The following is a 27,990-nucleotide window of genomic DNA, read 5'->3' as shown; positions in this document are numbered from 1 at the left end:
TCCCACCCTCCCTCCCTTCCTCTCTGCCTCACCAGGGACTTCTCAGTTTTATTAACCTCTTCTAAAACCAACTTTTGCCCATGTTGATCCTCTCTATTGTATGTTTGTTTTTTTGTTGTCTTCCTCTTCATTACTTTCTATGCTTATCTTATTATGTCATTCCTACCGCTTTCTTTGGTTTAATTTGCTGTTATTTCCCAACTTCTTAAGATGGATGCTTAACTCATTGATTTCAGCCTCACACCTTTTCTAACATATGCACTTAAGGCTATAAATTTCCCAATAAGCAAAGCATAGGCTAATATCCCACAAGTTTGGGTGTGTAAAATTTTCAAAGTCATTCAGTTCAAAATATTTTCAAACTTCCATCATGATTTCTTCTTAAACCCGTGGGTTATTACTTAGAAGCATACGCCTTAACTTTCTAAATATTTGGGAATTTTCTAGTTTCATTTTTGTTATTGATTTCTAGCTCTGATCTTTTTTCTTGTTTCACTCAGTGAGTTGATTCCAGCCCAGAAAAAGTTTTTGTACTTCCAAGCTTACTGTCCAAATAATTCATGAGTTGATCCAGGTCACAGGTGAAATTCAAGTTCAGAGACACATTTCAAAGCTGACCCTGAAGCCAGTATATCTCCCTAGCTTGAAGTTGCCTTAATAAATGGTGACTCCCAATGTGCAGGATTCTGGTGCTCAGAACAGAAACTATTTTCCCAATCTAACTCCACCCACAAATGATTTCCTGGGCCAAAATCCCCAATATATAGGTGCTAGAATAGTGTCCTAATACCAGGCCCCTAGTACAGGGCCTCTGTGTGGCACAACTCCACAGGCAACCACCATAGGCATCATCTGTATAGTTGGTGCCCCCTGGAGTTGTGCAGGCACTCTCTATGCAGCCATCCACAGGAGCCTACTCCTTTACCATGCTGAGCCTCAGCCAGAGGTATTCATATTTCTTAGCTAGAACGTCAGCTGTTCTAGGTCAGAAACTATGTGTAGTCAGGGTTCCAGATCTACAGGTTCAGCATCCATGGATATGGAGGGCTGACTGTACTTCACTATTTTATATATGGGACTTGAGGTCTTTGGATTTTGGTATCCTCGGGGATCCTGGAACCAATCAATCCTCAGTGGGTACCGAGGGATGGCTGATATATATATTAGCCCTTGTGTCAGCTGTGATATTTAGCTCAGTGCCTAGCACCTGTGTTCATAAAGTCTGTTGATGGATGAAGTAAAGGATGAATATCTGGACAGAGAGATTAATGATAGAAAAAAACTGGGCAATTTTATTTTCTCCTACAAAAATTGGGGCAGAAGTTTAGTGGAACTTAAGGACCAAGATAATTTTTAAATAGAGGTGGAATAAATACAAATTTAAACCAAGTTGCAAGTATCATAGAAAGCCAGCATCTATGAAAAGGACAATAACAGTATAGTCATTGTCTGAAATAATAGGGCTTAAACCTATAAAAGCAAATATGTAAGCAAAACTAAGCTTTGGTTGAAAAGGCAATTGGATTCAAGTGAATTTAAAATGATGACATTTGGAACTGCATCCCTGATTACACAAACAATCGTTCGGGCAACTCAGTCATATAAATATCAGCCTGCATGTTTAAATTAGACTTTTCCTAACCACTTTGACATGTTTCTTCATAGTAGGAAGCTTTGAAAAAAGAAAAAAAGTTAGGCATAACTGAATTCAAACTCAAGAAGATTGAGTTTGGTAAATTTGGGTAAGTAGCCTCACTTCTCTGAGTTTTTATCTTATCCTCGAAATATAAGGTTGTTTGGTCAATAGTTCCTCTGGAATATTCTATAGAATCTCAGGCCAATAAAATGTTAACATGACAAAATAGGTTTGATGGTCCAATAAGTTTAGAAAATGCTAGCTTAAATAAAGTTAATTTGCTGCAACATTTCTCAGTTATTAATACACTGTGAATCTCCAAAACTGGGATATGCTATACGGTGCTCTTTGGGTTTTTTTGTTTTGTTTTGTCTTGTTTTTTTCTCTGGTATGACTTTTATTGATATAATAATAAATTTACAGATGAGGAAACCGAGGTAGAGAGAGGTCCAGGCCAACAGTTGGATAACACATCATCACATAGGATTTTTGCTATACACTAAAATGCCTACTAAATTTTGTATTATTTCAGCTGTATAACTCATTTTTTTTTTTGCTAGATCACCATTTTATTTATTTATTTATTGTAATATCTTTATTGGAGTAAAATTGCTTTACAACGTTGTGTTAGTTTCTGCTGTATAACAAAGTGAATCAGCTATATGTATACATATATCCCCATATCCCCTCTCTCTTGCATCTCCCTCCCACCTTCCCTATCCCACCCCTCTAGGTGGTCACAAAGCACCAAGCTGATCTCCCTGTACTATGCAGCTGCTTCCCACTAGCTATCTATTTTACATTTGGTAGTGTATATATGTCAATGCTACTCTCTCACTTAATCCCAGCTTACCCTTCCCCCTCCCCATGTCCTCAAGTCCATTCTCTACGTCTACATCTTTATTCCTGTCCTGCCCCTAGGTTCATCAGAACTTTTTTTTTAAATTCCATATATATGTGTTAGCATATGGTATTTGCTTTTCTCTTTCTGACTTTCTTCACTCTTATACAGTGCTCTTTGAACATATTAGACCACAGAACCCTTTTTGTACTAAAGCATCCTGTAAGATTTCTGTACCATGAAACTACATTTACTTTATTTTCACTTTATTCCGCTACTAAGATTACATGAGTCTAAGTAGAGTCTCATGAGAAGGAAATGCAACAGCAACTACCAACTCTGAAGCTGGGAAATGAAACAGGTAGTCAGGTAGTTTCTAGTTTATCCACACTAGAAACTTCTTTTAAGTATTCTCAGCTCTACCAAATGGGTGGCCACGCTTGTCAACAAACAAGGAAATCATGAATATGTCTACAAGTGAATTAGAACCACTCAAAGCAAGGAAATAAGGAGAATTCTTAGCCTATCAGAACCTCAGAAATTATCTCCAGAAAAGAATGAGGGTCCTTTCTGAGGACATCTGAGGACTTTTCGAGTAGGGCATCAATGTTAATATTCCTTCCAAGGTTCCTCAAAGTGTGTGTGTATATACATGCATACATGCATGTGCATATGCACACACATATGTGTATGTGTTATAAGAGATGTTAATAGGTTTAAAAAGTGATTCCCAAATAAGTCTGGGAAACACTGGGATCAAACACAGTTAAACAATTTCTTTATCATTCTAAAGTGCATTGTAACTCTACAAGAGGCAAACATGCTATGTGGTATTTATGTGACCATTAGACTCTATAATATCTTGTAGAACTTGTATTCCACAGAACACACTTTGGGAAATAGCAGTCCACTCCTTAGAATTTAGGGTTTCTGTTAAGAGTAAGGCCTGAGAATGGAAGAAGAAAATATTTCTGAATCTGAGGGTAAACAAATTAAAGATCCTAGAATAATGGTTAGCAGAAACCAAGGTTGGAACATTTAAAAGCAGATGTAAATTGTCATATATTACTGATGGGGGTATTCTATGAAGGGCAATTTGGCAAGTTATTCTACACATATACATGTACTTGTATTAAGTGATATTTACACATGGTTATTAATTTCAGCATTGTTTGAAATAGCTAGAGATGAGGAAGTACCTACGTGTGTACATGATAGTTGTTAAACTATGGTACATACTTAGAATGAATTCTATGCAGCTGAAAATGTCAGTTAAGATATAGGTTAATAAGCTAGTGGGAAGCAGCCGCATAGCACAGGGAGATCAGCTCTGTGCTTTGTGACCACCTAGAGGGGTGGGATAGGGAGGGTGGGAGGGAGCGAGATGCAAGAGGGAAGAGATATGGGGATATATGTATATGTATAGCTGATTCACTTTGTTATAAAGCAGAAACTAACACACCATTGTAAAGCAATTATACTCCAATAAAGATGTTAAAAAAAAAAAAGATATAGGTTAATAAATGTGAAATCCTCAAAGACTGGACATGTCTTGCTAATTTTTTTAACTCAAAGATCTAACACAGGTCCTGAAATATTATAGGTGTGTCATAAATATTTGATGAATTATAAAGTAAATAAAATGACTGAATAGATGACACTTCTAAAATTATAGTCCTCCATACCAATGAACTTACTTTCCAAATTTTCTTTTCTTGGGACCCAAACAATTGATCATTCAAAAAATTTATTGAGTACCTCTTACGTAGTATACATTACACTGGATATACAGAGATAAATTGGATAAACAGATCCTGCCCTTCAAGAACCCAACTCTCTTGTAAAAGAAGTTAATAGAAATAATAAAAGATAATAGAAAATAAAGCACAATGACTGGAGAAAACCATAATTCAAAAAGATACATGCACCCCAATGTTCACTGCAGCACTATTTACAATAGCCGAGACATGGAAGCAACCTAAATGTCCATCAACAGAGGAATGAATAAAGAAGATGTGGTACATATATACAATAGAATATTACTCAGCCATAAAAAAGAACAAAATAATACCATTTGCAGCAACATGGATGGACCTAGAGATTGTCATACTGAGTGTAGTAAGACACAGAAAGACAAATGTCATATGATATTGCTTATATGTGCAATCTAAAAAAAAAGGGGGTACAAATGAACTTATTTACAAAACAGAATTAGAGTCATGGATGTAGAAAACTAACTTATGATTACCAGGGGATAAGGCAGGGAAGGATAAATTGGGAGACTGGGATTAACATATATACACTGCTATATATTAAATAGATAACTAATAAGAACCTGCTGTATATAGCACAGGGAACTCTACTCAGTACTCTGTAATGGCCTATAAAGGAAAAGAATCTTAAAATAAAAAGAGTGGATATATGTATATGTATAAACTGATTTACTTAGCTGTACACCAGAAACTAACACAACATTGTAAATCAATTGTAATCCAACAAAAAAAAAATTTTTTTTTAATTTTATTCATTTTTGGCTGCATTGGGTCTTCGTTGCTGCCCGCGGGCTTTCTCTAGTTGAAGCGAGCGGGGGCTACTCTTCGTTGCGGTGCACGGGCTTCTCATTGTGGCGGCTTCTCTCATTGCAGAGCACAGGCCCTAGAGCTAGAGGGCTTCAGTAGTTGCAGCACGTGGGCTCAGCAGTTGTGGCTCACAGGCTCTAGAGCACAGGCTCAGTAGTTGTGGCGAATGGGCTTAGCTGCTCTGCGGCATGTGGGACCTTCCCAGACCAGGGATCAAACCCAGGTGCCCTGCATTGGCAGGCGATTCTTAACCACTGCACCACCAGGGAAGTCCCTCCAACAAAATTTTTTTTAAAAAAAGAAAGCACGATGAGAATCTGAGAAAAGAAGCCATTACCTGATCTGTTCAATCATTACCAAATTTTTAAAATACAAATATACAATGAAAGAATTAGGGAAGTTTCTAAAGAAGCACTATCTTCTTGAAATACTTTTGTCTACTTCTAAGTGACTAACTATAGCCCCTACCATCCTGCACAAGAAATAGTGTCCAGTTATCAGAATGCTGTCCAGGGATCCAGAAATGGAAAAGGAAGTCTAGCTTCCAGTAGTATTCTTTTGTGGTGTGACTAGTTTTATGTTTTTTTTCTCCCTTATCCCACCAACCCCTCCACAAAAACAAGCAACTGAACTGTTCTATGTTTATTGTCTCAGAGTAAATTTTATAAAAAGGGGTTTTCCTAACTCTAAACTCTAAAAACCTAAACTTGCAGGGAGCTGGAGAGGAAGGACTTTGGGCATGAAAAACAATGTTGGAGAGAAGTGGGATCTGAGGAGTGTGGGGGCTTCCGAGAGAGACCATAAAAGGTTTCCCCAGAGGAAGAGAAGGTAATGAAATTTAATGTTGGTCCCTGCTAGAGCCAGAGCCCTAACAGAGCTCAGGGAGCAGAGAGGGGAGGAATCATAATGAGTCCAAGCAGCCAACACTTTAGGGAGCCTCAAAGAGATCTCTGTGCTCCAGGACAGCAAACATGAGTAGAATAGTAACAACACATAGGAGTAGCAGAGAGCCTCTAGGCTTGAAGGAGACATGAAAGAAAAAAAGAAAATCTCATGGGCATCATGTGGTTCAATGTCAGTGAACCAGATTAAAATATGGATATCTCAGCAGATAAATGTGTTGAACAGTATCGAAGTCCACAGGCAATCCTGCCATGCCCAGGGACCACATAACTATGCCAAAAAAAATCTTAGACCCCATCACAAAACAAGGGAGGGGGATTATATTTCTGCCAAACAGCAAAATGGAGGCTCGAAAAAGATATTAAGCTGAGTTACAGGGAAAATAATGAACAAAGTTATGTGCCCACCTGGGTTGTGGACTGTCATAGAATCTGGCTACAGCTAGCTATACATGCCTGAGGATTCCTGCAGTGACCATGCCTCACATTCACACAAAGACTCCAAAAGTTCTGTTTTCAAACCAGTCCCAGAGATCCCTCTGTGAATAGTCTCAGACATCACCTGGGCCTCAATATTATGGCCTTACTAAAGCTGACCTGCTTTCAACCAGGGGGTTCTCCTCCTTCAGAACAGCTCAGACACAATGAGTTGAGACCCAAAGTCATTCCTTCTCCAAGAATGCAGTCATTAGAGCTGTAACATCTGTCACCTTTGGGTGGTAATTAGAAAAGGAAAGTCAATAACAATAGTACATAACACTACTTTACCAAGATTTAAACAAGTTGTAATATTGTTGAACATCTATTGATGAGTCCAAATGTGCCACAGGCTACTGAGCACAAGGAAGGCTTTGATGGGAGGCTTTTCATTATTAATTTGATGGGGTGAGGTTTATAGACATCACTGAATACATTTTCATTTGTTACACGAGACCCAGCCTCTCACAGCCATCAAATCTAATCAGCATCTTGTGGGGTGACAACCAAGGTTAGGGAGGATCCCTCAGAGGTCTGGGTCTGGGACTTGTAACCCCATGAATGGAAAAGAGCCAAGCCTTGTTTACTTTGCATAGCTCTTTTCCAAGTGTAGGAAATATTCTAGAAAAGCAAAAAAAAAAAAAAAAGAAATCTGTGATCTTTGGTAAAAAGAATCTCTGAGCTGGGAATTAAGAAGCCTAGGTTTTAGTTAAGCTCTGCTAGTAACTAGTTCTGTTCCTTAGGTACAGGCCTAATGTCACTTTACCTCTTTGGGCTGGAGTTTTTACATCTATAAATTGATAATCTCTTATGGTGAGTTTCAGACACAATATTCCACGAATTTTCTCTCTTGGGGCATCTCTTCCAGTCTCAGTTTAAATAGCATCTATATGCTAGAACTTCCTATTTTATCTTCATCCCCAACCTCTCTCCTGAACTCCAAACTTATATGTACAACTGCCCCCTTGACAAATTGATTTGGATGACATCTCAAACTTCACATATGCAAAACCAAACTCTTGCCTTCTCCCTAAAGCCTGCTTCTCCCCACCTCATCCCAGTTTTACCCCAGTCTTCTCATTGCAGTAAATGGCAAGTGCATTCAGGAGCTTTCCTTTGAATCCCCTTCCTCTCACACTCCAAATCTAATCCTTTAGCAAATTTTGTTGGTTCTACCTTTGAAATATGTCCATAATCTGATGCCCTCCACCACAATATCCTAGTCTAAGTGCCCATCTTCTCTCAACCTAACTGGTGTCTCCTCCTCCACTCGTGTCCCTCCCTGGACTGTTCTCCACACACTGGCAAGAATGGTCACTCCTCTGTTCTTCCTTCAAATATCCTTACAGTTCACTCCTCACTTCCTTCAAGTCTTCAATCAATCAATCAAGCAAACTCACCTTATCAGAGAGGCCTTTCCTAACCATCCCATTAAAAATAGTATTTGTATTAATTTTTTATGCTGTGTAACAATTACCACAAACTAGTGGCTTAAAACAACATGCATTAATTTTCTCACAGTTTCTGTGGGTCAGGAGTGTGGGCACAGCTTACTCTCTCAAGGCTGCAATCAAGTTTGGCTGGGCTACATCCTCATCAGAAAGTTTAACTGCAAAAGAAATCACTTTCAATTCATTTCCTTGTGGCTCTATGGCTGAGATTCCTATTTTCTTACTAGCTGACAGCTGGAGGCTGCTCTCAGCTCTAAGAGACTACCCTCAGTTTCTTGGCATGTGGTCCTTCCATAGGCAGTTCTTCTTCAAGGCCAGTCTGAGAATTTCTTCCTAACCTCTGGTAGGGCCAAGCTCCTCTTTTAAGTGTTTTTACCTGATTAAGTCAGTCCCATACAGGATAATCTCCTTTCTGATAACTCAAAATCAACTGATTTGGGACCTTAATTACATCTTTAAAATGTGTCCTCCTTTGCCATAGAACATAATCTAATTATCCAAGTGGTACTCCATCATATTCATAGGTTCCATCACACCTAAGTTGGGGGTGTGGGTAAGGAGTTATTATACACTGTAACCAGAGGCAGGAATCTTGGGGACCATCTTATAATTCTGCCTATCGCAGCATTTCACCATAACCTTTACCCTATCTCTTTTTGTATCCTTTGCCCCCAATATGTGATTTGCTTGTTTAGCTATTATTCTATTTCCCCTGAATAAATGAAAGACTCCTGTGAGCAAGAACTTTATACTGCTCACTCTCATTTCTCTGGCAACTAGAACAATATCTGGCATATAATCTGAGCTCAGTGTATATTTGTTGAATGAAAAAATGAATGAATTAATTTAAACATAAATCTCTTTGACCCCTTCTCATCCCCAGAAGTCCAGTATATTATCTCCAATAGTTCATTATTCCTCTAACAGACACTGGTCACAAGCAAGTCAGTTTTAGTGAATATTTATTGAGCACTTACTCTTTACCAGCCACTTGAACATGCTATAGTTAATCCTCACAATAATCCTCTCTAAATCACACAATCTCTTCTGAGCCTGGCTGGTAGGAAACTGAATTTCAGGCATACTTTTGGGAGTCCTATATTCCTGTAGTGGGTACTAAGTATTTATCTTTTCCCTCCTTCTTCTGTTTACTAAAAAAACTCCTCAGTTTTAGCTGGGTACATGGTCACCTGATTACAGACCCCCTAACAGTTTTTCTTGAAGCTAGGTGTGGTTATAAACTAGGCTCAAGCCAGTGCAATGTGAGAGTGATGAGCACAACTTCGTCTCCATAAAGACAAGGTCCCTTGCCCTGGACTTCTCTTTTTCCTTTTTGTTAGGGCTGGATCATAGACATGGAGATGAGCCAGCTTCAACACTCCAGGACAAGGTCCTTAACCTGGGGTTGACAGATCTTCAAAGGGCCCATGGAAGGAATTCAGAAGGTCCAGGAATTTGGATGGGAAGTTACATCTTTATTTTCAATAACCTTTAATTGAAATTCAGTATTTTCTTTAATTATGAATGTAGGTAACAAACTACAGTAGTATTCACAGAATCTGTGACCTTGTCACCATCAGAAACCATAGATATTTCCATAGCACACTACATTTATTCAGATACCATGAAATAATATGCTCATCATATTATTGAGCATCGATTTATGCTCATCAATATTTTGAAACTAAAGTACTTACTGGACACCCCACTGGTTCTTGTTAATAATGAATAAGCATATGCATTAGGTCTTTTCAAACTTGTCTTTTCTAATATTTTTATAATTGCATTTTATGATAATTTACTTCCTTTGTAATCTTTCTACATATTTTTTATACATCTAAAACCATTTTTTTTTGAGACAGAGCACATACACTTCACCAGATTTCCCAAAAGCGCCATGGCATAAGATTTTAATATCCTGTTCTAAAAGATGGTGAGGTAATAAAATGGAAGGAATATGGACTTCTAAATGTCCTCATAGTACAGAGCTCCTTACCAGACTTGAACAACTCATTTACTTCCAGACTATTTATTATAACAGAAAAAAAATTTTTTCTAATTTGTTTGAGCCTCTGTATTTTGAGGTCTCTGCATTATAGCAGCTGAGCTTATACCTTAGTTAACATCTTCCTCCTAAAGTCAAGATAGAGTCCTGGGGTGCCCTATGCTATACAAAGCACTTAGAGAAGGTTTTTCCAATCTTCAGAATGTCGTGTTATAACTGATAAGCTCACTGTCTAAGTCTGTATAGTTCCTAGAAGGCAGCAATAATGGACACTGGGACATTTTAATGCCTGCTGGTCCCAGAGCAATAGCTTTTAAGGTTTGGCCCATCCATCACCCCAGCCTTACTCATCAGAGGTCCCAGCAACTCCACTAAAGGGAACACAGTAGTGTTCTTGACTTCAAGGAACTCACCAAACTCCACATTCTTCTTTGTCTCAAAAGGAATCCTCTAACAACCCTCCCTCCTCTTTAGCTTGGCTCACTTCTACCTCTCAAATTTAATCATTTACCTCTATCTCCCCTACCCTTCTGCAATAATCCAAAACAATTCTCCTCAATGAGCTTAGGCTTTTGCAAACAAAATCCTGGTTGGGTACTGCCTGGAAACTTCTCTTTTTGCTGTATCCATCCCCCTTCACAAAATTTCCAGAGGCAGAGAACATAAAAGCTAGGCTGCCACCTTGTCATGGGGAAAGAAAAACTCCTATAGCAGTGAGGAAAATGTTATTATCTCAATATGTTACATGATAGCTACTGCAACAATCCAAATGCGAGGTCTTAAAAACTGATTCTGAGAAGTGATGAGAGTGGAAAGTGAAAGGAGGGTAGAGACTGGAGAGGATTTATGGAGGTGACTGGTTAGATATAGATGGATCATGGAAAAAGAGAAACCAGCGTTGGCTGCAGAGACTGAAGTTTAGGTGAGCAAAGAAGGATAAGTGAAAGAGAAACATAGGAAGGCAGACCAGTTTGAAGAATACAACAGCTTTTAGATAAGTTGAGCTTGAAAATCCAAGTGAAAATTCCCAAGAGGTATGGAATAAGAACCCTGAGATCAATATCTAGCGATGGTGAAAGAGGCCAAGAGAATGAAGGAGCTCTCTGAGGCAGATAATTAAGAAGGGGAAAAGGAGAAGGCCACCTCTGATCTTTGAGCAACACTCACATTTAGTGAACAGAAGAAACCATTCAAAGAGACAGAAAAGAAATGATTAGAAAAGGAGGAATAAAGTTAGAATAGTGCAATGTCACAGATAGCATGGACTTCAAGCAAAATGCACAGAGAAACTAAGGAAAGAACTGAGCAAAGGCCAGCGGATTTTGCAATGAAAAGACGGTTGGTTAGTAGATAGCTTACTAATAATAGGTATCCATATAAATAAGACACCCAACTCTTAGAGGAAAACATAGGCAGAACACTCTATGACATCAATCACAGCAAGATCCTTTTTGACCCACCTCCTAAAGAAATGGAAATAAAAACAAAAATAAACAAATGGGACCTAATGAAACTTAAAAGCTTTTGCACAGCAAAGGAAATCATAAACAAGACGAAAAGACAACCCTCAGAATGGGACATAATATTTGCAAATGAAGCAACTGACAAAGGATTGATCTCCAAAATTTACAAGCAGCTCATGCAGCTCAATATCAAAAAAACAAACAACCCAATCAAAAAAAGGGCAGAAGATCTAAACAGACACTTCTCCAAAGAAGACATACAGATTGTCAACAAACACATGAAAGGATGCTCAACATCCCTAATCCTTAGAGTAATGCAAATCAAAACTAAAATGAGGAATCACATTACACCAGTCAGAATGGCCATCATCAAAAAATCTACAAACAATAAATGCTGGAGAGGGTGTGGAGGAAAGGGAACCCTCTTGCACTGTTGTTGAGAATGTAAATTGATACAGACACTATGGAGAACAGCATGGAGGTTCCTTAAAAAACTAAAAATAGAACTACCATACGACCCAGCAATCCCATTACTGGGCATATACCCTGAGAAAACCATAATTCAAAAAGAGTCATGTGGGCTTCCCTGGTGGCGCAGTGGTTGAGAATCTGCCTGCTAATGCAGGGGACACGGGTTCGAGCCCTGGTCTGGGAAGATCCCACATGCCACGGAGCAACTAGGCCTGTGAGCCACAACTACTGAGCGTGCGCGTCTGGAGCCTGTGCTCCGCAACAAGAGAGGCCGCGATAGTGAGAGGCCCGCGCACCGCGATGAAGAGTGGCCCCCGCTTGTCACAACTAGAGAAAGCCTTCGCACAGAAACGAAGACCCAACACAGCCAAAAATTAATTAATTAATTAATCAATTAAAAAAAAAAAGCTGTCTCTCAAATTTAAAAAAAAAAAAAAAAAAAAAGAGTCATGTACCACAATATTCATTGCAGCTCTATTTACAATATCCAGGACATAGAAGCAACCTAAGTGTCCATCGATAGATGAATGGATAAAGAAGATGTGGCACATATATACAATGGAATACTACTCAGCCATAAAAAGAAACAAAATTGAGTTATTTGTAGTAAGGTGGATGGACCCAGTGTCTGTCATACAGAGTGAAGTAAGTCCGAAAGAGAAAAACAAATACCGTATGCTAAAACATATATATGGAATCTAAAAAAAAAAAAATGGTCATGAAGAACCTAGGGGCAGGATGAGAATAAAGATGCAGACCTACTAGAGAATGAACTTGAGGACACGGGAAGGGGGAAGGGTAAACTGGGACAAAGTGAGAGAGCGGCACTGAGATATATACACTACCAAATGTAAAACCAATAGCTAGTGGGAAGCAGCCGCATAGCACAGGGAGATCAGCTCGGTGCTCTGTGACCACCTAGAGGGGTGGCATTGGGAGGGTGGGAAGGAGATGCAAGAGGGAAGAGATATGGGAATATATGCATATGTATAGCTGATTCACTTTGTTTTAAAGCAGAAACTAACACACCATTGTAAAGCAATTATGCTCCAATAAAGATGTTAAAGAAAAAATGACACCCTGAGGTACAGATACTTCCAGGGACAGAGGCTGTCAAGATTCTTCTCAGAGATATAATGGAGCCACAATCTTCCTTTAACAACTTTTTCATGATTTCTGGCAAACTCACTACAAAAAATATGTCTACTTGTTATTTACAATCATAAAATGTCCCTGTTTTGAAAAATATCTGCATCCCACAAGGCATCATTCAAAGGCAAATGGGCTTAGAACTATTAAATGTATTCCATGGATCAATATCATGGAGAAAACTTATTTTCATTTCACTTATCAGAAAACTACACGTATTACATATAGCAGCTCTTAATATACGAAACATTTTCCCCCAAGTTGTTAAGATGAAGATATTTCCCCCCATTTTCATCCTATATTGAAGGAATAATGTAAGTCCTATTTAGGACAGTAACTAGTGCTTGCCTAAACCCTGCAAATGTTCACCCGCGATGGAATCAATAGATGAAATATAGAATTCATCTCACAGATGAATGACGCCTATTGGACCCTAGATTTTAATTCTGAGACATGAGCCCAAACTGAAAAGCTAAAAGGAAAAAAGGAGAAAGGGGGAAAAAGAGGAAAGAAAGAATGAAGTCCCTCTCTAGGTCAGAAACAAATAGAAGTATACATGTTTGGACAAAGGAAAAATTATGCAATTAACAATGCCCTCATAACCTTTCTGGTGAGCATGAATAAAACATTCACAGAAATTATACAGATTAAATATTGAGGTGCTGGATGCTGACACTCAGCACAAATAATGAAAGCTTTTACACTGATCTGTTATTTCCTTATTAAAAGATTTACAAAACTCAGAAAGAACCATGATCAGAGAAATTGAAGAAGCCTCTTTTCTCTACCATTAGCTCTGAAAGAAAAGGAAAATGACAAATTTAGGTTATATTCAACTTGCCTAACATCTGGTCACTCAAAGCATTCTCATGGTTGCATGAATTTTTCAATTTTCCTCCAGATATCCAGCAGCATTTGGATACAGGCTTGTGTTCAGTCTCCACGTTCTGTTTTCATTAAAATCAACTGTGTTGTAGCCGGCTATGGGATCAGACCCTCAGCAGTAAATGGCACTGGGCAAGCTATGATCTGATACAAGTTTCTGGAAACTGAAATGAGGGAATCTTGTGATGTCCCTAATCACAGCGCCCATAGTGGTTATTGTACACTTTTCAACTTCCAGTCCCAAGATCTCCTCCACCCTTTCAGCCACTGATATACATTGCTGAGATGGGAACTACCCAGCACTTACTTCCTCACCAACCCTTGACCTCCATATGTCTTTGCACCAGTCCTTTCCTCCAGTCTCATGATAAAATGAGCCTCCCTTTCCCCTATGGCAAATCCTCCCACCACTCAGCTTCTAGTTTTTCCTTTATCCATTCCTAAGGGATGATCATCATAGAGTCATCAATCTTTTTCAAGCATCTTCACTGGCTCCTTACCCTCTACTGCAAACATCCACTGGCTTCTCCCATTTTGGTTTTGGGGAAGGAAAGACCCTCCTTAATTTGCAGGGAGGCCTCATTTACCAATGTATATTTCCAAATATTTCCATAGACCTCCTTTTCTTCTCTGTCAACATTTTCTAAAAAGTAGTCTACAGTAGAAAGTAAGATAAATATCAGCATTAACAGTTAGAAAATAAAAAGAAAAAATCCCATTCATAAAATCAAGAAAAGCATTTGAGTATAAAGAAAAATTAACAAGAAAATGTGCCTACAGGAAGAATATCACTTACTGACAGACATTTTTTTAATAAATGGACATGTATTCTGCATGGGAAAAATGATTAACAAAAAATGTCTCCCAAATTGATGGAATTTAAATTGGAGAAGTTGTACTGGAGTACATTTCACTTAATGCCCGTCAAGAACCTTAAAAAGTTGACCATCTCTTTTTGATTCAGGAATACCATTTCTTGGAATCTATTTGACAGAATTACAGATCAAAATGTATGCACATTTTGTATGTTCATGTGTATGTTTATTTCAGTCTTATTTATGACAGTAAAAAAAAAACTGGACACATCCTAAAATTCCAACAAAAGATGAATGATTAAGAAAATTTATGGCACATCTAAGCAATAAAATATTTGCCACTATTAAAACTCAAGTTGACTAAGTATACAGGGAAACACTGATATGAACTAGAATAAATTCAACCACATGAAACACTGTACAAAGTATAAATGATAAATGTAGGCCAACATCTTAATAGAAATGGCCTCTGAGGAAAGGATTTATCATAACAAACTTTTTCTGTTTCTTTATACTTTTCCAGACTTCCCAACTTGTCTAAAATGAGCATCTTATTTTTAAAATATAAAGTTAAGAAATTGGAAGAAAAATAAAAAGGAGAGGGTGAGGAGCTCCCAAAACAGTAGAGCTTCGTGTTAGGTACATGGTTTTGGCATCAAGCAAACCTGGTGTCAAGTCCTACTTCTGCCCTTTTCAGTTTTGTGACTTCGGGTAAGATACATCACCCTCTGGATCTCAGTTTCCTCCTTGGAAAAGGGAGGATAACAGTACTAACTCAAAGGTTATGATTAAATTACATCATTCATACCCTGGCTGTGTATAGTAAGTCCTCAAATTAGGCTGTTATTACTGCTAATTCCCTAATTCCCCTGCTGTTGGAACAGTCTCTTCCCTGCAAGGATCCATCCCCTTCCCCCACTGCCAAACTCCCACCATTCCTTTTCTGGAAAAAAAAAAAAAAACTCTCATAAAGGGCAGGAGAGCAGATTATCTTTACAGAAGGGAAAAGACAGATGCACTTCCCATACTGACAGGAGGTAGGCTTCTGGGGTTTGAGTGGTGGGTATCAAAGGACTGAGAAGGCAAGCAAAGAGGACTGAACTGTAAAATTCACCATCACTTCACATCTCTGCATGGGCCTGACCCTTCAAGGGAGAGCGTAGAGACAGAATCTATAGTTGGCCTGGACGGGAATCCAGATTGACGGTTACTGAAACAGCCGTGGACCTACACTCTCATTTTCCGAAGGGAAAAGTGGTTCCTGTTCATATGACCTACCTTAGCCCTTCCACCCTCTGAGTGTTTATTCACAGACTTCCTCCTGCCCGGAGGAACCTCCCTTTACTCTCTACCTGATGCCATCATCCTTTAAGGACCAGCTCCAAACCATCTTCACCCAGCAATCCTTCCCAGTCACCCAGCTCACCGGACTCCAACTTCCTTCACCTCTGCCTCCCCCTGTGGGGACTATGGCTCCACCCTCAGGACCTGACTGGCTCCCCGTTCTTGCCTGTTAATGAGCTGTTCCTTATGGCCTGTGTCATTTCCCTGCTGAATCACAAGAAGTGATCTTCACTGTCTTGTTGCAACAGTGGGACACACAAAACAGGTGTTCAGGAAGACTTTGAATGAATAAACTAGGTTCCTGTTCAGGCTGAAGTTAATAAAACATGTTCCGTGGGTAACTTCCCTTTTCTTCAATTTCCCACTTACAAGAGAATACAGAAGTAAGCCACCTTCTCCTCCATTTTTCATTCCAACAAAGAATCAGGACACTGGTGCAGGTAAAACGTTCCTTCTTTTTTGTGACCTACAGCCCTGCAGTAGCTGCCTTGAATCATAGCCGACTGTATGGATTTTTAGTTTTGAATCTGCAGTACATACAAGTCTCCTCTCTCAGAAACCAGATATTGATCCCTGTCTCACTGGGTCTACACAAACTGGATAGCCTGAATCCAGGGATTGTCTCTTAAGGAAGAAATTCAGTAAATTAAATAGAGTAGGTTGTTTTTCCCCCTACGCTATGCCAAATAGCAAATTTGACTGTGTCTTTTGCTTTTTATCTAGTTTTTCTGGTGACGCAAAAAATCAACAATGCACAATGGTTGTAGGGAAGCCATTTTTTCACGGCTCATCAAAAAATGAGCCATAGGTGTAATTTTGCCAACTTTGCCGTAGGCGTAATTGTGCCCCAAGGAAGCCCTATAATTGGGAGTATATATATCAAGAGAAGAGATAAAGAGAAAGAAGGCCAATCCAGTGGCTGGTACACAGATCGGGAACAAACATCACAGATGTTGCCACCATGATAAGCAAGCCATAGTGTCTGCAAACATTTTTTGCACACCTCAGGATTTTCCAGATGCAGGGAACAAGACAGACATAGTACCTATCCTCAGAAGCTTTCAGTCTAGTGGGAAAGCTGAACCTTACAACTTAGTCACTATGACTATGATATGGAGAGCCTAGGTGAAATTTAAAAAACTGTAGATATTCAGCCAGACCTAGCCTACCCTGGAGAGTAGTCTTTAAGGACTTACCATTTAAACATAACCCTGAAAGATGACTATAGGTCAGCTAGGTTAACTGGGACCAGAATGTGGGTGGGTGTTCAAAGGAAGAAAGATCATTCCTAAACAAGGAGCAGCATGTACCAGGGTCCTGGGATAAAAGAAAGCATGACCTGTTTAAGAAACTGAGAGGTGTCCTCAGGGGTCAAATGATACAAAAACAAGGGAGAATTATTTTTCCTTAAACCTGGGGAAAGAGAGGGAAGTGAGCCATGAGAGTCAAAACTAGAAAGATAAGTAATTTAGAGCCTAGAGGATCAGGTAAAGAGTCTAAACTTTTTCCAAAATGCAAGGAGAAGGCATTTATGAGTTTTATGTTTGGTTGCTTTGTCTGCAATAAAGAGAACTGTTTAGAAAGGGAAGGGTATGGTTAGGGAGATGACTTAAAAGACTGTTGCTGTAGCCCAAGCAAGAGATAGTGGTGGCCTGGGTGGTACAGTGAGAGCAGACATGGAGAATGGATAGGTTTGAGGAAGAGTTCTAAAACAGTCAATCCTCAGAATCACATTGCTCCCTCCTTTTACTGAGTTAACCTCCCAACTCGTCCCCACCCCCAGCCTCCTAAATCCCACTATTCACTAATACCCTGAGAATATGAAAGTGGGGAGAAAAGGTGCCCTTCCCTTCAGCCATGAAGCATTTTTGAGAACTTATCTATCACATTTCCAATATCAATTGGAAAGAGCCCCTCTGACATGAAACATGCATATCCCCACTTCCATATCAAATTAACCAATGGAGACCCTCAGTCTTTTAAAAAGAAATGAGTCACTACCAGAACAGCTACAAGGTACCAGAAGTGAGCCTGAAAATTGAGTCCTCATTCCTCCAAGCCCAGGGTTATGTCTGCTTGACCGTCCAAAGGGAACGTGGTTGCCAGTGTCAGGTTGCCCTGAGGAGGTGGTAGGCTAACTGCCCCTCCCCTCTGTTTCTATAAGGCTCGGACCACTTCAGGACTAAAATAGACATTGATCATGGATTCTTAAGAGGACTTTTAAAAGAAAACAAGTAATATGCTCCCTCCTATATTGTGTATTTTCCCTAAAAACCCTCTATGAAAGGTTTTTATTATCCAAGGTAGCTTTTTAGATATCACTCCAGCCCTAAGTGTATTTGTATTAAGATGCAGCTTATTTCTTGAGTCCCCCAGAACCATGCCCTCTTGCTATTAGTACATTTACAACTCCTCACACTCACAACAGAACAAGAGAAGTCAAAGTAGATGAAAGGGACCAGATCCATTTGCTCCTAACCAGGCCCCTTAAGAGCCTCTTAGAGGATCCCAGGTTACAAAAATGTTCATCTTTTTCATTCACGAATACCTTTTTGAAGGCAGAGATGGGTCTATAAAATGAGACAAGAATAAAGTCTGTTTTTCCCACTGCCCCTTCTAGAATCCTTTCTTCAAAATGTTTTTATCTGCCAGCCACAAGAATGTATACCATTTGTTCCCTGATGTATTTTAAACATATACCTGTTTCCCTGGGGAATATGGGTTTCTGTGGCAATCAACCTACTAAAAGGTGTGAACAGGGAAAGAACTTGATACTCTTGTTTTGAGGGACAGAGAGAAAAACAAGGGCTTTATGATCACATCTCTACGAGCAGAACTGCATGTACTTTCTCAGAAACTTTGTATTGACTTCAAAGCCTTTTCAGGGACAACTGCTGGTTTCCATGACAACCACATCTACGGCATCCAGCTCTCCCCCTGCACATTGGTGACACAGGACAGAGGAAGGCCACATGTGATGGATTGAGTTATGCATCAGTTACAATTATGGTTATTCAAGAAAGACCACAATTTACCCCATATCTTGAGAGTTTAAGATGTTATGTAGTTGACATGATGCTATGGACAAAGCAGGAAGGCATGTAAAAATACAGATCTACTGTAAGCTTGACTGTGAGCCTTATGTGACTTGATCTGTTTCTCACATCAAAATGCATTTTTTAGTGAGCCCCAGTGCCTGAATGCAAAATACATGAGTGTTTAATTTCCCTTGATTTTTTCCCTTCTTTTTCTCAAAGGACTTTTTTCATTTTTAGAATGAAGCAATAATGAAAAATACATGAAACATGAGGATGAGAGTCCTAATTCTGAGCTATTCTTCCAGTCATTCTAATTGAAATACTCTCTGAATTAGAGGATTCCTCATGAAAAACAGCTTTATGAGAAACATAAAATAGATTCTGGGAAAATTATTCTCTCCCAGGAATTTGACTGTTGATTTTTGTCCTGGTCATACAGAAAGAGCTACACAGTGGTGAAGTGTAGACACTCTTGTGTAGGGCAGAAGAGCTGGGCTCCAGCCAGCTCTGTCATCTATGACTGTGAGGTCTTTGCAAGTTACTTAACATTTAAGTTCCAATTTCTCTTCTGTAAACTGGGAATAACAACTACTTCATAGGATTGCTGGGCTTAAGCTAGTGTGCATAAAGAGCTTAGCATTGTGCCTGACAGATGTATTATTCATATTCATATTAACTATTACTTATTATACTTCAGTTCAGTGCAAGGAAGAATCTTCATGTTCTTTTAGACTAGTATGATGAAATGCTAAAAGTTTTAATTATTATACCCATAATCCAGTTTTAAAGGATCCAGTTTTTCATGATACCCTGTTAGTGAGTGAATGAAATACTTTTTAAAATTCAATTCAAAAATATTATTTCAATTAAATTCTCAGAATAACTCCTCAAAATCATATTAAATTACCCAAATAATGGCTTCAGTTAACCACATTCCATTACAAGAGACTTTAGATCTGTCAATGACATCTTAAAGTGCTGCTCTAAATTAGCATTTTAAAAATTTGTCTATTTGGACAAACTTTAGCAGAGCAATACCAGGACTTTCGCTAATCCTGGGGAAATTTTGACTATCCAGCCCTTGAAGTCCCTTTATATTTCCTTTATGAATTTAAAAATATTTTTAAATGCCATAAAAGTAAAATAAGAGTCTGATTTAACAGTTTATTTTCTTAAAACATAAACTCGTTATTGAAAGAGAATTCCATCATCCCTCCCAAACACCCTAAACTATATTTTGCTAAATTCAATTACTGAGGAAATTTCACTAGACTAAATCTGAATGCAAACTAAACAGAATTAACTATGGTCTATTCTCTCTGGCTAGAGTTAAGACTGAACAACTGGGCAGTCAAACTAGATTTATCACTAGCTCTCAACCCTTGTTTAATGCAGTACCCACCACCAAACCAATTGTTTGTGTTTGTTTGTTTAGAAGTATCTGGGCTTCAGTTGATTTGCTTTGACCACCAAAGCTGCCTTTTAATGCCTGCCAAGTTTCATCTGATAGACATCATGCAAGCTGTACCTCAACTCTGTCTTTTGGTTGTCCTGGAATATCCTGAAGTCCCTTCTGCCCTGTGTCTGGAGCACCTGGGTGCTCTGACCTTGCTGAGAGACTCACCACTTCTTTATCAGTCAAAACGGGATAACTGGAAGAATTCAATAAAAAGACTATTTACATGGGTGTGTACAGCTTAAGGGAAACCATCAGGGATTGGTAAAGCACCCACGGGATGGACCATTAATAGACCAAGGCCTGATGGAACAAGGAGAGGGGGCCATTTCCAGAATAGAAGTTGTATCTGTAGCTTTGGAATGCCTCCCTGATAGAAGATATGGATTTCAATAAAAACAAGGACTGTCAACCCATGGTCTCGACAGAGGTAGCAGGGTAATACTCCAACCTTTCCCTTTCTCTTCCCACTCTCTCCTCTCCAGCCAGTGTCTTTATTAGCCAAATCCAGCCAGAAGCCACAGCGCAAGAGAATCAGATGGATGCAGCCCATGGAGGTCAACATTTTGGAGCAAAATCCGGGGTTAAGAAAGGTCAAGAGTTGATCTGGAAGGGCAAATGGAAATATTCCGCACAAAATTTTAGGATCCTCTCTGGTTGTCCACTTTCCCATGAGAACATCATTTGCAAGTAAGCCACTTTTTCAGAATCCAAACCAATTTTGCAAGCATCTATAAGGCAGATGTAATAGGGCACAGTTACCTTGCCTCCACATTTGTGAAGATGACCTTCTCCAATTTAGTGCTTGAAACAAGGTACAGAGACACTGAAAGTTAATTATTTCTTTAGTCAACCTACCTTCCTATTCTTTACATTAATTAGACACATGAGCACATACAAATGCATCAATGCAGGAGAAATGATCTCATCTGGTAAGAGTTTAAGCAGCTTTCTGCAGAGAGCTTTCTACTTTCTGCCTCCCTAAGAAATGTGTAGAGAACATTCATGTCTCCCTAGAAATTCTGAGTCAGTAGCCCAAAGCTTTATCCCATTTCATATGAAAGTTTAGAAAGTACTTAGGAAAGCAATATACATATGCTACTAGACCTGGGAAACATATATTCTGATCCAGAATTAAATGCAGTGGAAGATTTAGGACAAAATGCAAAAAAAAAGGAAAATAGAATAAAACCTTTGTATATGAATCCCCCAAGGAACACTCAGGCCTTCTCTGAAGAGGATTGAGATCACTAAACATAAGCAAAAAGGTTTCTAAGAGAACACAGGTATTTTTCCTATTGAGAGAGCCAAACTGATGTGACCTTTTATTTTTTCCTTGGAACTAAGTTTTAAATGGCTTTAATTTAGACCTAACCCACTGGATATGTGTAATATGATTGACAGACAGGACCAATCATGCCCCAGCAGCCCCTTGTAGAGAGAAGCAATGGTTGCTCAAAAATAGTTCAAATTTTATTTGTATCTAGCTCCAAGCTCAGAACTCTTTTTCTCCATCCCACTCCCACCCCACCCCACCCCAGATAGTTTCTTGGGATATCATTGCTTAATTCAGGGCCCTGGAAAGTATGAGACCTAAGTTAAATATTTGCAGGTATCTTCCCTAATTTAAAAAACTGTATTTGTCCCTGAAAAGGCAGCCCCATAAGATGAGGCCCAAATAAAGTCTTTGGTTAAAAGGAGAGAGTGTATGTGTCAATGTAGGCTCAACATGGGAGGCCATATATAATTTAATTTTTTCTTTCAATCAGAATCATGGCTAAGTCATCATCACACCACTACCATGTAGAATTAGAGGACTTACCAGTCATGTCAGCATTTTGTTCATGGAAAAAAGACCTACCATCTGCTCAGATGATCTTTAAGCATATGAATTGTTCTTCACCAACAACTCACAATACATGCACACCTGGCTCCTGCCAAAGCAACTAACTGTGAACTTCTAACCACTGGACTTTTACAACAAGCCCAATTATGAGACATTACACTTACTTCTCTTTTAGCATTGTGTCACTTCCACTGAATTATAATCCATCTCACCATCTAGCTGTTCAGTATTGCATCCTTGGGTAAATCACACAATTTCAAAGTTACCTTTCTTATCTTCTTAACCTCTCACAGAATAGTTTTCACTGAATTATGCCTTTGCCTTTTGCTTAAATAAAGACACTCTGTAGGTGAGGATGTGGAGAAAAGGGAACACTTGTGCACTGCTGGTGGGAATATAAATTGGTGCAGCCGCTATGGAAAACAGTATGAAAGTTCCTCAAAAAATTAAAAATACAACTACCATATGATCCAGCAATTCTACTTCTGTGTGTTTATCCAGAGAAAATGAAAATGCTAATGTGAAAAGACATATGCACCCCCATGTTCACTGCAGCACCATTTACAATAGCCAAGATATGCAAACAACCTAAGAATCCATCAATGGATGGATGGATAAAGAAAATGTGGTGTGTATATATAAAATGGAATATTATTCAGCCATTAAAAAAAGATTGAAATCTTGCCATCTGTGACAATATGGATGGACCTTGAGGGCATTATGCATAGTGAAATAAGTCAGACAGAGAAAGACATACTGTACGATCTCACTTATATATGGAATCTTAAGAGAGAGAGCAAGAGAGAGAGAGAGAACAGATTGGAGATTGCTAGAGGTGAGAGGGTGGGGGTAGGGAGGTGAAATGGGTGAAGGAGGTCAAAAGGTAGAAACTTCCAGTTATAATATAAATAAGTGTGGGTAGCATGGTGACTATGGTTAATAATACTACATTGTATATCTGAAAGTTGCTAAGAGATCTTAAAGGTTCTCATCACAAGCAAAACATTTTTGTAACTGTGTCATAATGGTTGTTAACTAGACTCACTGTGGTGATCATTTTGTAATATATACAAATATCAAATCATTATGTTGTACACCTGAAACTAATATAATGTTATGTGTCAATTATACTTCAATTTAAAAAGACACAGTACCAAAAGCAAGTTTATGAAATCTATTACTTTTTTTCCAGAAAGTCATTAAGGACATTATCTATTTAATCACTCTGTGACTCCTATATGTAGACAAGGATGAGAACTATCTTTGAGACATAAAGTAAGAAAAAGTTTAGTTTCCCCTAAGGAACAAGTATGCTCCATCCTCCCCACTCTCAATACTTTCTCTCCATGTGCAATGAGAGCACATAACTGATGAAGAAATCATTTTACCTTGGCTGCCAGGAAGCTTAGCACCAACTTCGGTGAACAAGTATAATATTTATATAGAACTCTAAGATCTGCATGTTTGTGCCCTAACTTTTACTCACTCTTTATTTTCTATTATATTTATATGTGGGGTAATTATAATTTTAATTAAATTTTGTTGTATATATATTTTATAAGCCAATAAAATCTCTGAAAAGTGAAGTAAAAGGTAAGAAAGTCAGGAAAAAATGGAAAAATTAACCAAGCTTTATCAAACACGTTTAGTGTAAAGGCATGTGTTATGAGCTTGTACCAACAGAAGACTTATTCTTGTTCTCCACAGCCTGTTCACATAACCCTAAGAGTGAGACACCCTGATTCTGAACATCAGACTACTCAACTCTTCCTATTCCTTAATCTTTATAGTTGTAAAGACATAGGCCAAGGTTTGCTGGCAGACACCTTCATTCAGCAACGTTTACTGAGCAAATACTATTAGCAGGTACAAGTACTGCAAAGAATAAGAAGTCAGTAGCATATTTCAGAACACAAACTCTGGAGCTGGTCTGCCTGGATACAAATCCTGTATCCACCACTCACAAGCTCTGAGAGTGTGAGCAAGTTATTCAATCTCTCTGTGCTTCATTTTCTTCATCTGTATGATAGGCTTAACAACAGTACTCATCTAATAGGGTTGTTGTGAGAGTCAAGAGAGTTGATGCTACAGAACGATGCCTAGTGGTAGCAGGTACTCTGTTAGCTCCTATTATTATCAAGAACAAAAAAATAAGACACAGTTTGGCCCCAAGAATCTCAGTGTCTAGTAGGAAGACAGACACATAAACAGATGTTTTTTTTTTAAAGAGCAGTAAGTGCTTCACAAAGACAAGGACAAACTGTCAAGGTGCAAAAGACAGTGTCATTGTTACTGGGTCTGACAACCAGCTCATTCAAAAACTGTGCACAGCACTTTTATTTACATTCTTGTCATTTCCTATATACAATGTACATCCAAGAGAATTCTCTCCCTCAAATTCCAATCTAACAACATGTGGTAGTTAATATTTCATTGACATTTAATCTAACTACCCATATGTAATAGCAACAATTATAGTATTTTGTCCCTGACAGTTATGTTACCTGAATGCTATATAGCTTAAATTGGCCCACAAGCTATAACTGTCTTCAATTGCTGTCTGTCCTCAATGTTCCTGAGTTGAGAACAAAATTTCAGCACCAGAGTCCACATTCTTTCACATTCAGACAAACCCACATGCACAAGGACATGTGTACACACAAAGCGGGTATCTGGGTGCCATAACTGAATTCACCCCTGCCCAGTAAATCTGCTATTATTATTTTTCATCATTTCAATCAACTGTGCAGCAATCAACTGGACTGCTCATGTGGCAGCCCAACCTGGTCATTAAGACAGATGTGATAATCAGATCAACTGGGAGATATTCAGTTATTTTGCTCATTTAGAGATGACAGGAATCTCCAATGTCAAAGACGTTGCATCCCCCAGATAGACTTTACTCTTTTAAACCAGTATTCATTTTTCAGGCCATTCGCATCATTGGGATCTAATTATCAAGTTCACTTAAAGCATCACTTTTTGAATTGAGCATACAGGACGTGCAATCAAAATTGGAATGTACGTGCTACATCTGCAGAGGCTCTCCTGTTAAATAATGCATTTGGAAAGAGGCGCCACTGAGGTAAGGCTTTTTGGCTCCTGCATAAAGGGCTGAAATCTTATGGTGTTTAACTTCCCAATTCACGATTGCAAAGTCTGTGCAGCAGCAATGTCTAGTTAGCTGCATCTTCATGTCCTGCAGGGTAGTGGGTGCAGCTGGACAGCAGCAGCCTGCTGGTTCAGTTTGATTGTGTGGCCCAGCCTGAAGAGCCTCCTGGGACCAGCAGTGTTCTGCAAATTAAAGTCGGCCTGGCCTGAAGGTCAGCAGCCATCCCCCAGTAGTCACTCATTGTCCCAGCCCACTGCCCTTGAGAAATTGGTGCGCTGAAAAACATATTTGCTCAGATACAGAGAGAAAGCAATTCTTCACCTAATTACATCCATTTGGCTCTGAACAGATAGATCAGGTCTCTTTGTGGGGGGAACAAAGCAAAAAGAAAAGGGATGTTTATGTTTATTTGTTTGCTAAATCTCTCCAAAATTTTTGTAAGGAAGCTGTGTAGCTAAAATTAAATAATGAATGTTTATGCTTTGTGAATTGTACACACTACATAAACAAAGGAAAGGGAGAGTGAGAGAAGGATGGGGAAGGGAGAGGTGCCTAGAGAGTATGCACCCTGCTGTAGGACTGCCTTACAGAAATGTCCACAGTGAATCCCCATTTACAAATAGCTCCCAACCACAAATGCCTTTCGCTAGTCTCTGCCAAAATAACAGTGCTTCTCTATCATTCAAGGGCCTTTTGAGTGCTGCTATCCAATCTTTCTCGGCTCTTTACAATGTCTTTAATCATTTGCAAAGAAAACTGAGTTTAAGCCAGGCACTTCACATCTAAATCACTTTGCCAACTAAGGGTTAAATCAGTGGACAAAGCAGCCCAAAGGAATGTTCTGAAAGGACCCATGCAGCAGCTTGAGAAACACACAACAGTGCTATGCCAGCCAATGAAGGCAGGGCCAATTGACCTCAGGTCTATTTGGGTAAAATTCCAAAGTAGGTAACATTCTCTTTCACCAAAGAGGTTTCCAAAGCCTTTCCCACTATCTTTTCTTTCAGCTGGTGTCCAGAATGAGTTCTCTCATTCTTTGTCTATTCCTTCCCCACCGCATTCCTCACTGTCCTTACTCCCTCAATTTTGTCCTCTTAGACCATTCATTCACACTGAAATATATGACAGTTCTCCTGGGTTTGGTTATATTTTAATTGGGGTCAACACCAAAGAGATGAAATGGATGGAATTTCAGCCCTTGATCAGGGAAGGATTTAGGGTCATATGAGTCTTTCTCACATTCCTAAACATCTCACCCTGTTGGAAACCACCACTTTCTCTGCTCTGTGCTGTGCCCCCAGAATCACCCTCATGACTGCCTGCATGCACAGACATGCAAGAGGGCTGACTTGGAAATTATCTTGAGCGTAATATTTGGTCTAGGAGCACTGTGAAAATATGGCTTTGGTGAAATAAGGCAGATAAAACAGCTGGGAGTGAGAGACAAACTTTCACCCCCAACTCAACCAAATGCATCTGAGAAATGAGGATCTTCATTACCATCTCTTTACCACACTGTACCCTGTAGAAGGCAGTGGAAGCCTGTCTCATAAAGGCTTTGAAACGCTCAGATTAAAGGGATTGTACAGTTTAAGAACAAAGGGATACAAAGCCCTAATGTACAGTTTAAAATATTATGACTGTCCTGGTTTCTGGTCTTTAAGAGAAAGCCACAGCTTTTCTAGTTATTTTATCTTAATTTGCAAGCAGTCCTAGATGAATTGTTCAGTTATTTCCAAGATCATACCGCTAGTTACAAGGTTAAGATTCAAATGGGCAGGGGAGAAGAAAAAGAAGCAAACTAGTGGTAAGAAATACGGACTGCTTGATCTTTAGTAAGTACTTTGTTTGCAGAGCACACATTTCATTCCAGCTGATGGTGAAAACAAACAGATGTGGGGAATGGTCTCTTCACTTTCAGCTCTGCAGCACTCCAAGATTTAGGCTCTGTCCAATTCTCCCATCCTGGGTTGGGCTGAACATCTTTGAGGCCCCTTCTTTGGAAGCACTGTCTCTGTTAGACTGACTATGTGGAATGCCCTGTTCTTGGTGAGTCCATAATAAACCCTGAAAATGAGGTTTGTTTTGGTAATGCATGAATTTGGCATTAAGAAAAAATAAAATTTTGTTTAAATAACAAAACACAGCTATATTCAGTGCAGAAAACTCCATGATAAAAAAGAAAGAAGTAGGGGCTTCCCTGGTGGCGCAGTGGTTGAGAATCTGCCTGCCAGTGCAGGGGACACAGGTTCGAGCCCTGGTCTGGGAGGATCCCACATGCCGCGGAGCAGCTGGGCCCGTGAGCCACAATTACTGAGCCTGTGCGTCTGGAGCCTGTGCTCCACAACAAGAGAGGCCACGATAGTGAGAGGCCCGAGCACCGCGATGAAGAGTGGCCCCCGCTTGCCACAACTAGAGAAAGCCCTCGCACAGAAACGAAGACCCAACACAGCCATAAATTAATTAATTAATTAATTAATTAATTTTTTAAAAAGAGTAATAAGATATCTTTGTAATGAT

At 39.2% G+C, this 27,990-nt stretch overlaps 2 long non-coding RNA genes across 2 annotated transcripts in view; one reads left to right on the top strand and one right to left on the bottom strand.

Moving 5' to 3' along the window:
• The window catches only part of LOC309654339, a 1,078,238-nt gene that overhangs the window by 691,713 nt on the left and 358,535 nt on the right, over nt 1-27,990 (bottom strand). The window lies entirely within an intron of this gene.
• LOC309654382 lies at nt 47-27,954 on the top strand. The gene is made up of 2 exons (XR_014260208.1): nt 47-3,970; nt 12,884-27,954. It is a non-coding gene; the product is annotated as an uncharacterized lncRNA (long non-coding RNA).

This window comes from Balaenoptera physalus (genome assembly GCF_965194825.1).
Source record: "Balaenoptera physalus genome assembly, chromosome: 2".
Classification (NCBI taxonomy): domain Eukaryota; kingdom Metazoa; phylum Chordata; class Mammalia; order Artiodactyla; family Balaenopteridae; genus Balaenoptera; species Balaenoptera physalus.
The sequence above is the reverse complement of the archived record's forward strand: the minus strand, read 5'-3'. Positions and strand labels throughout refer to the sequence as shown.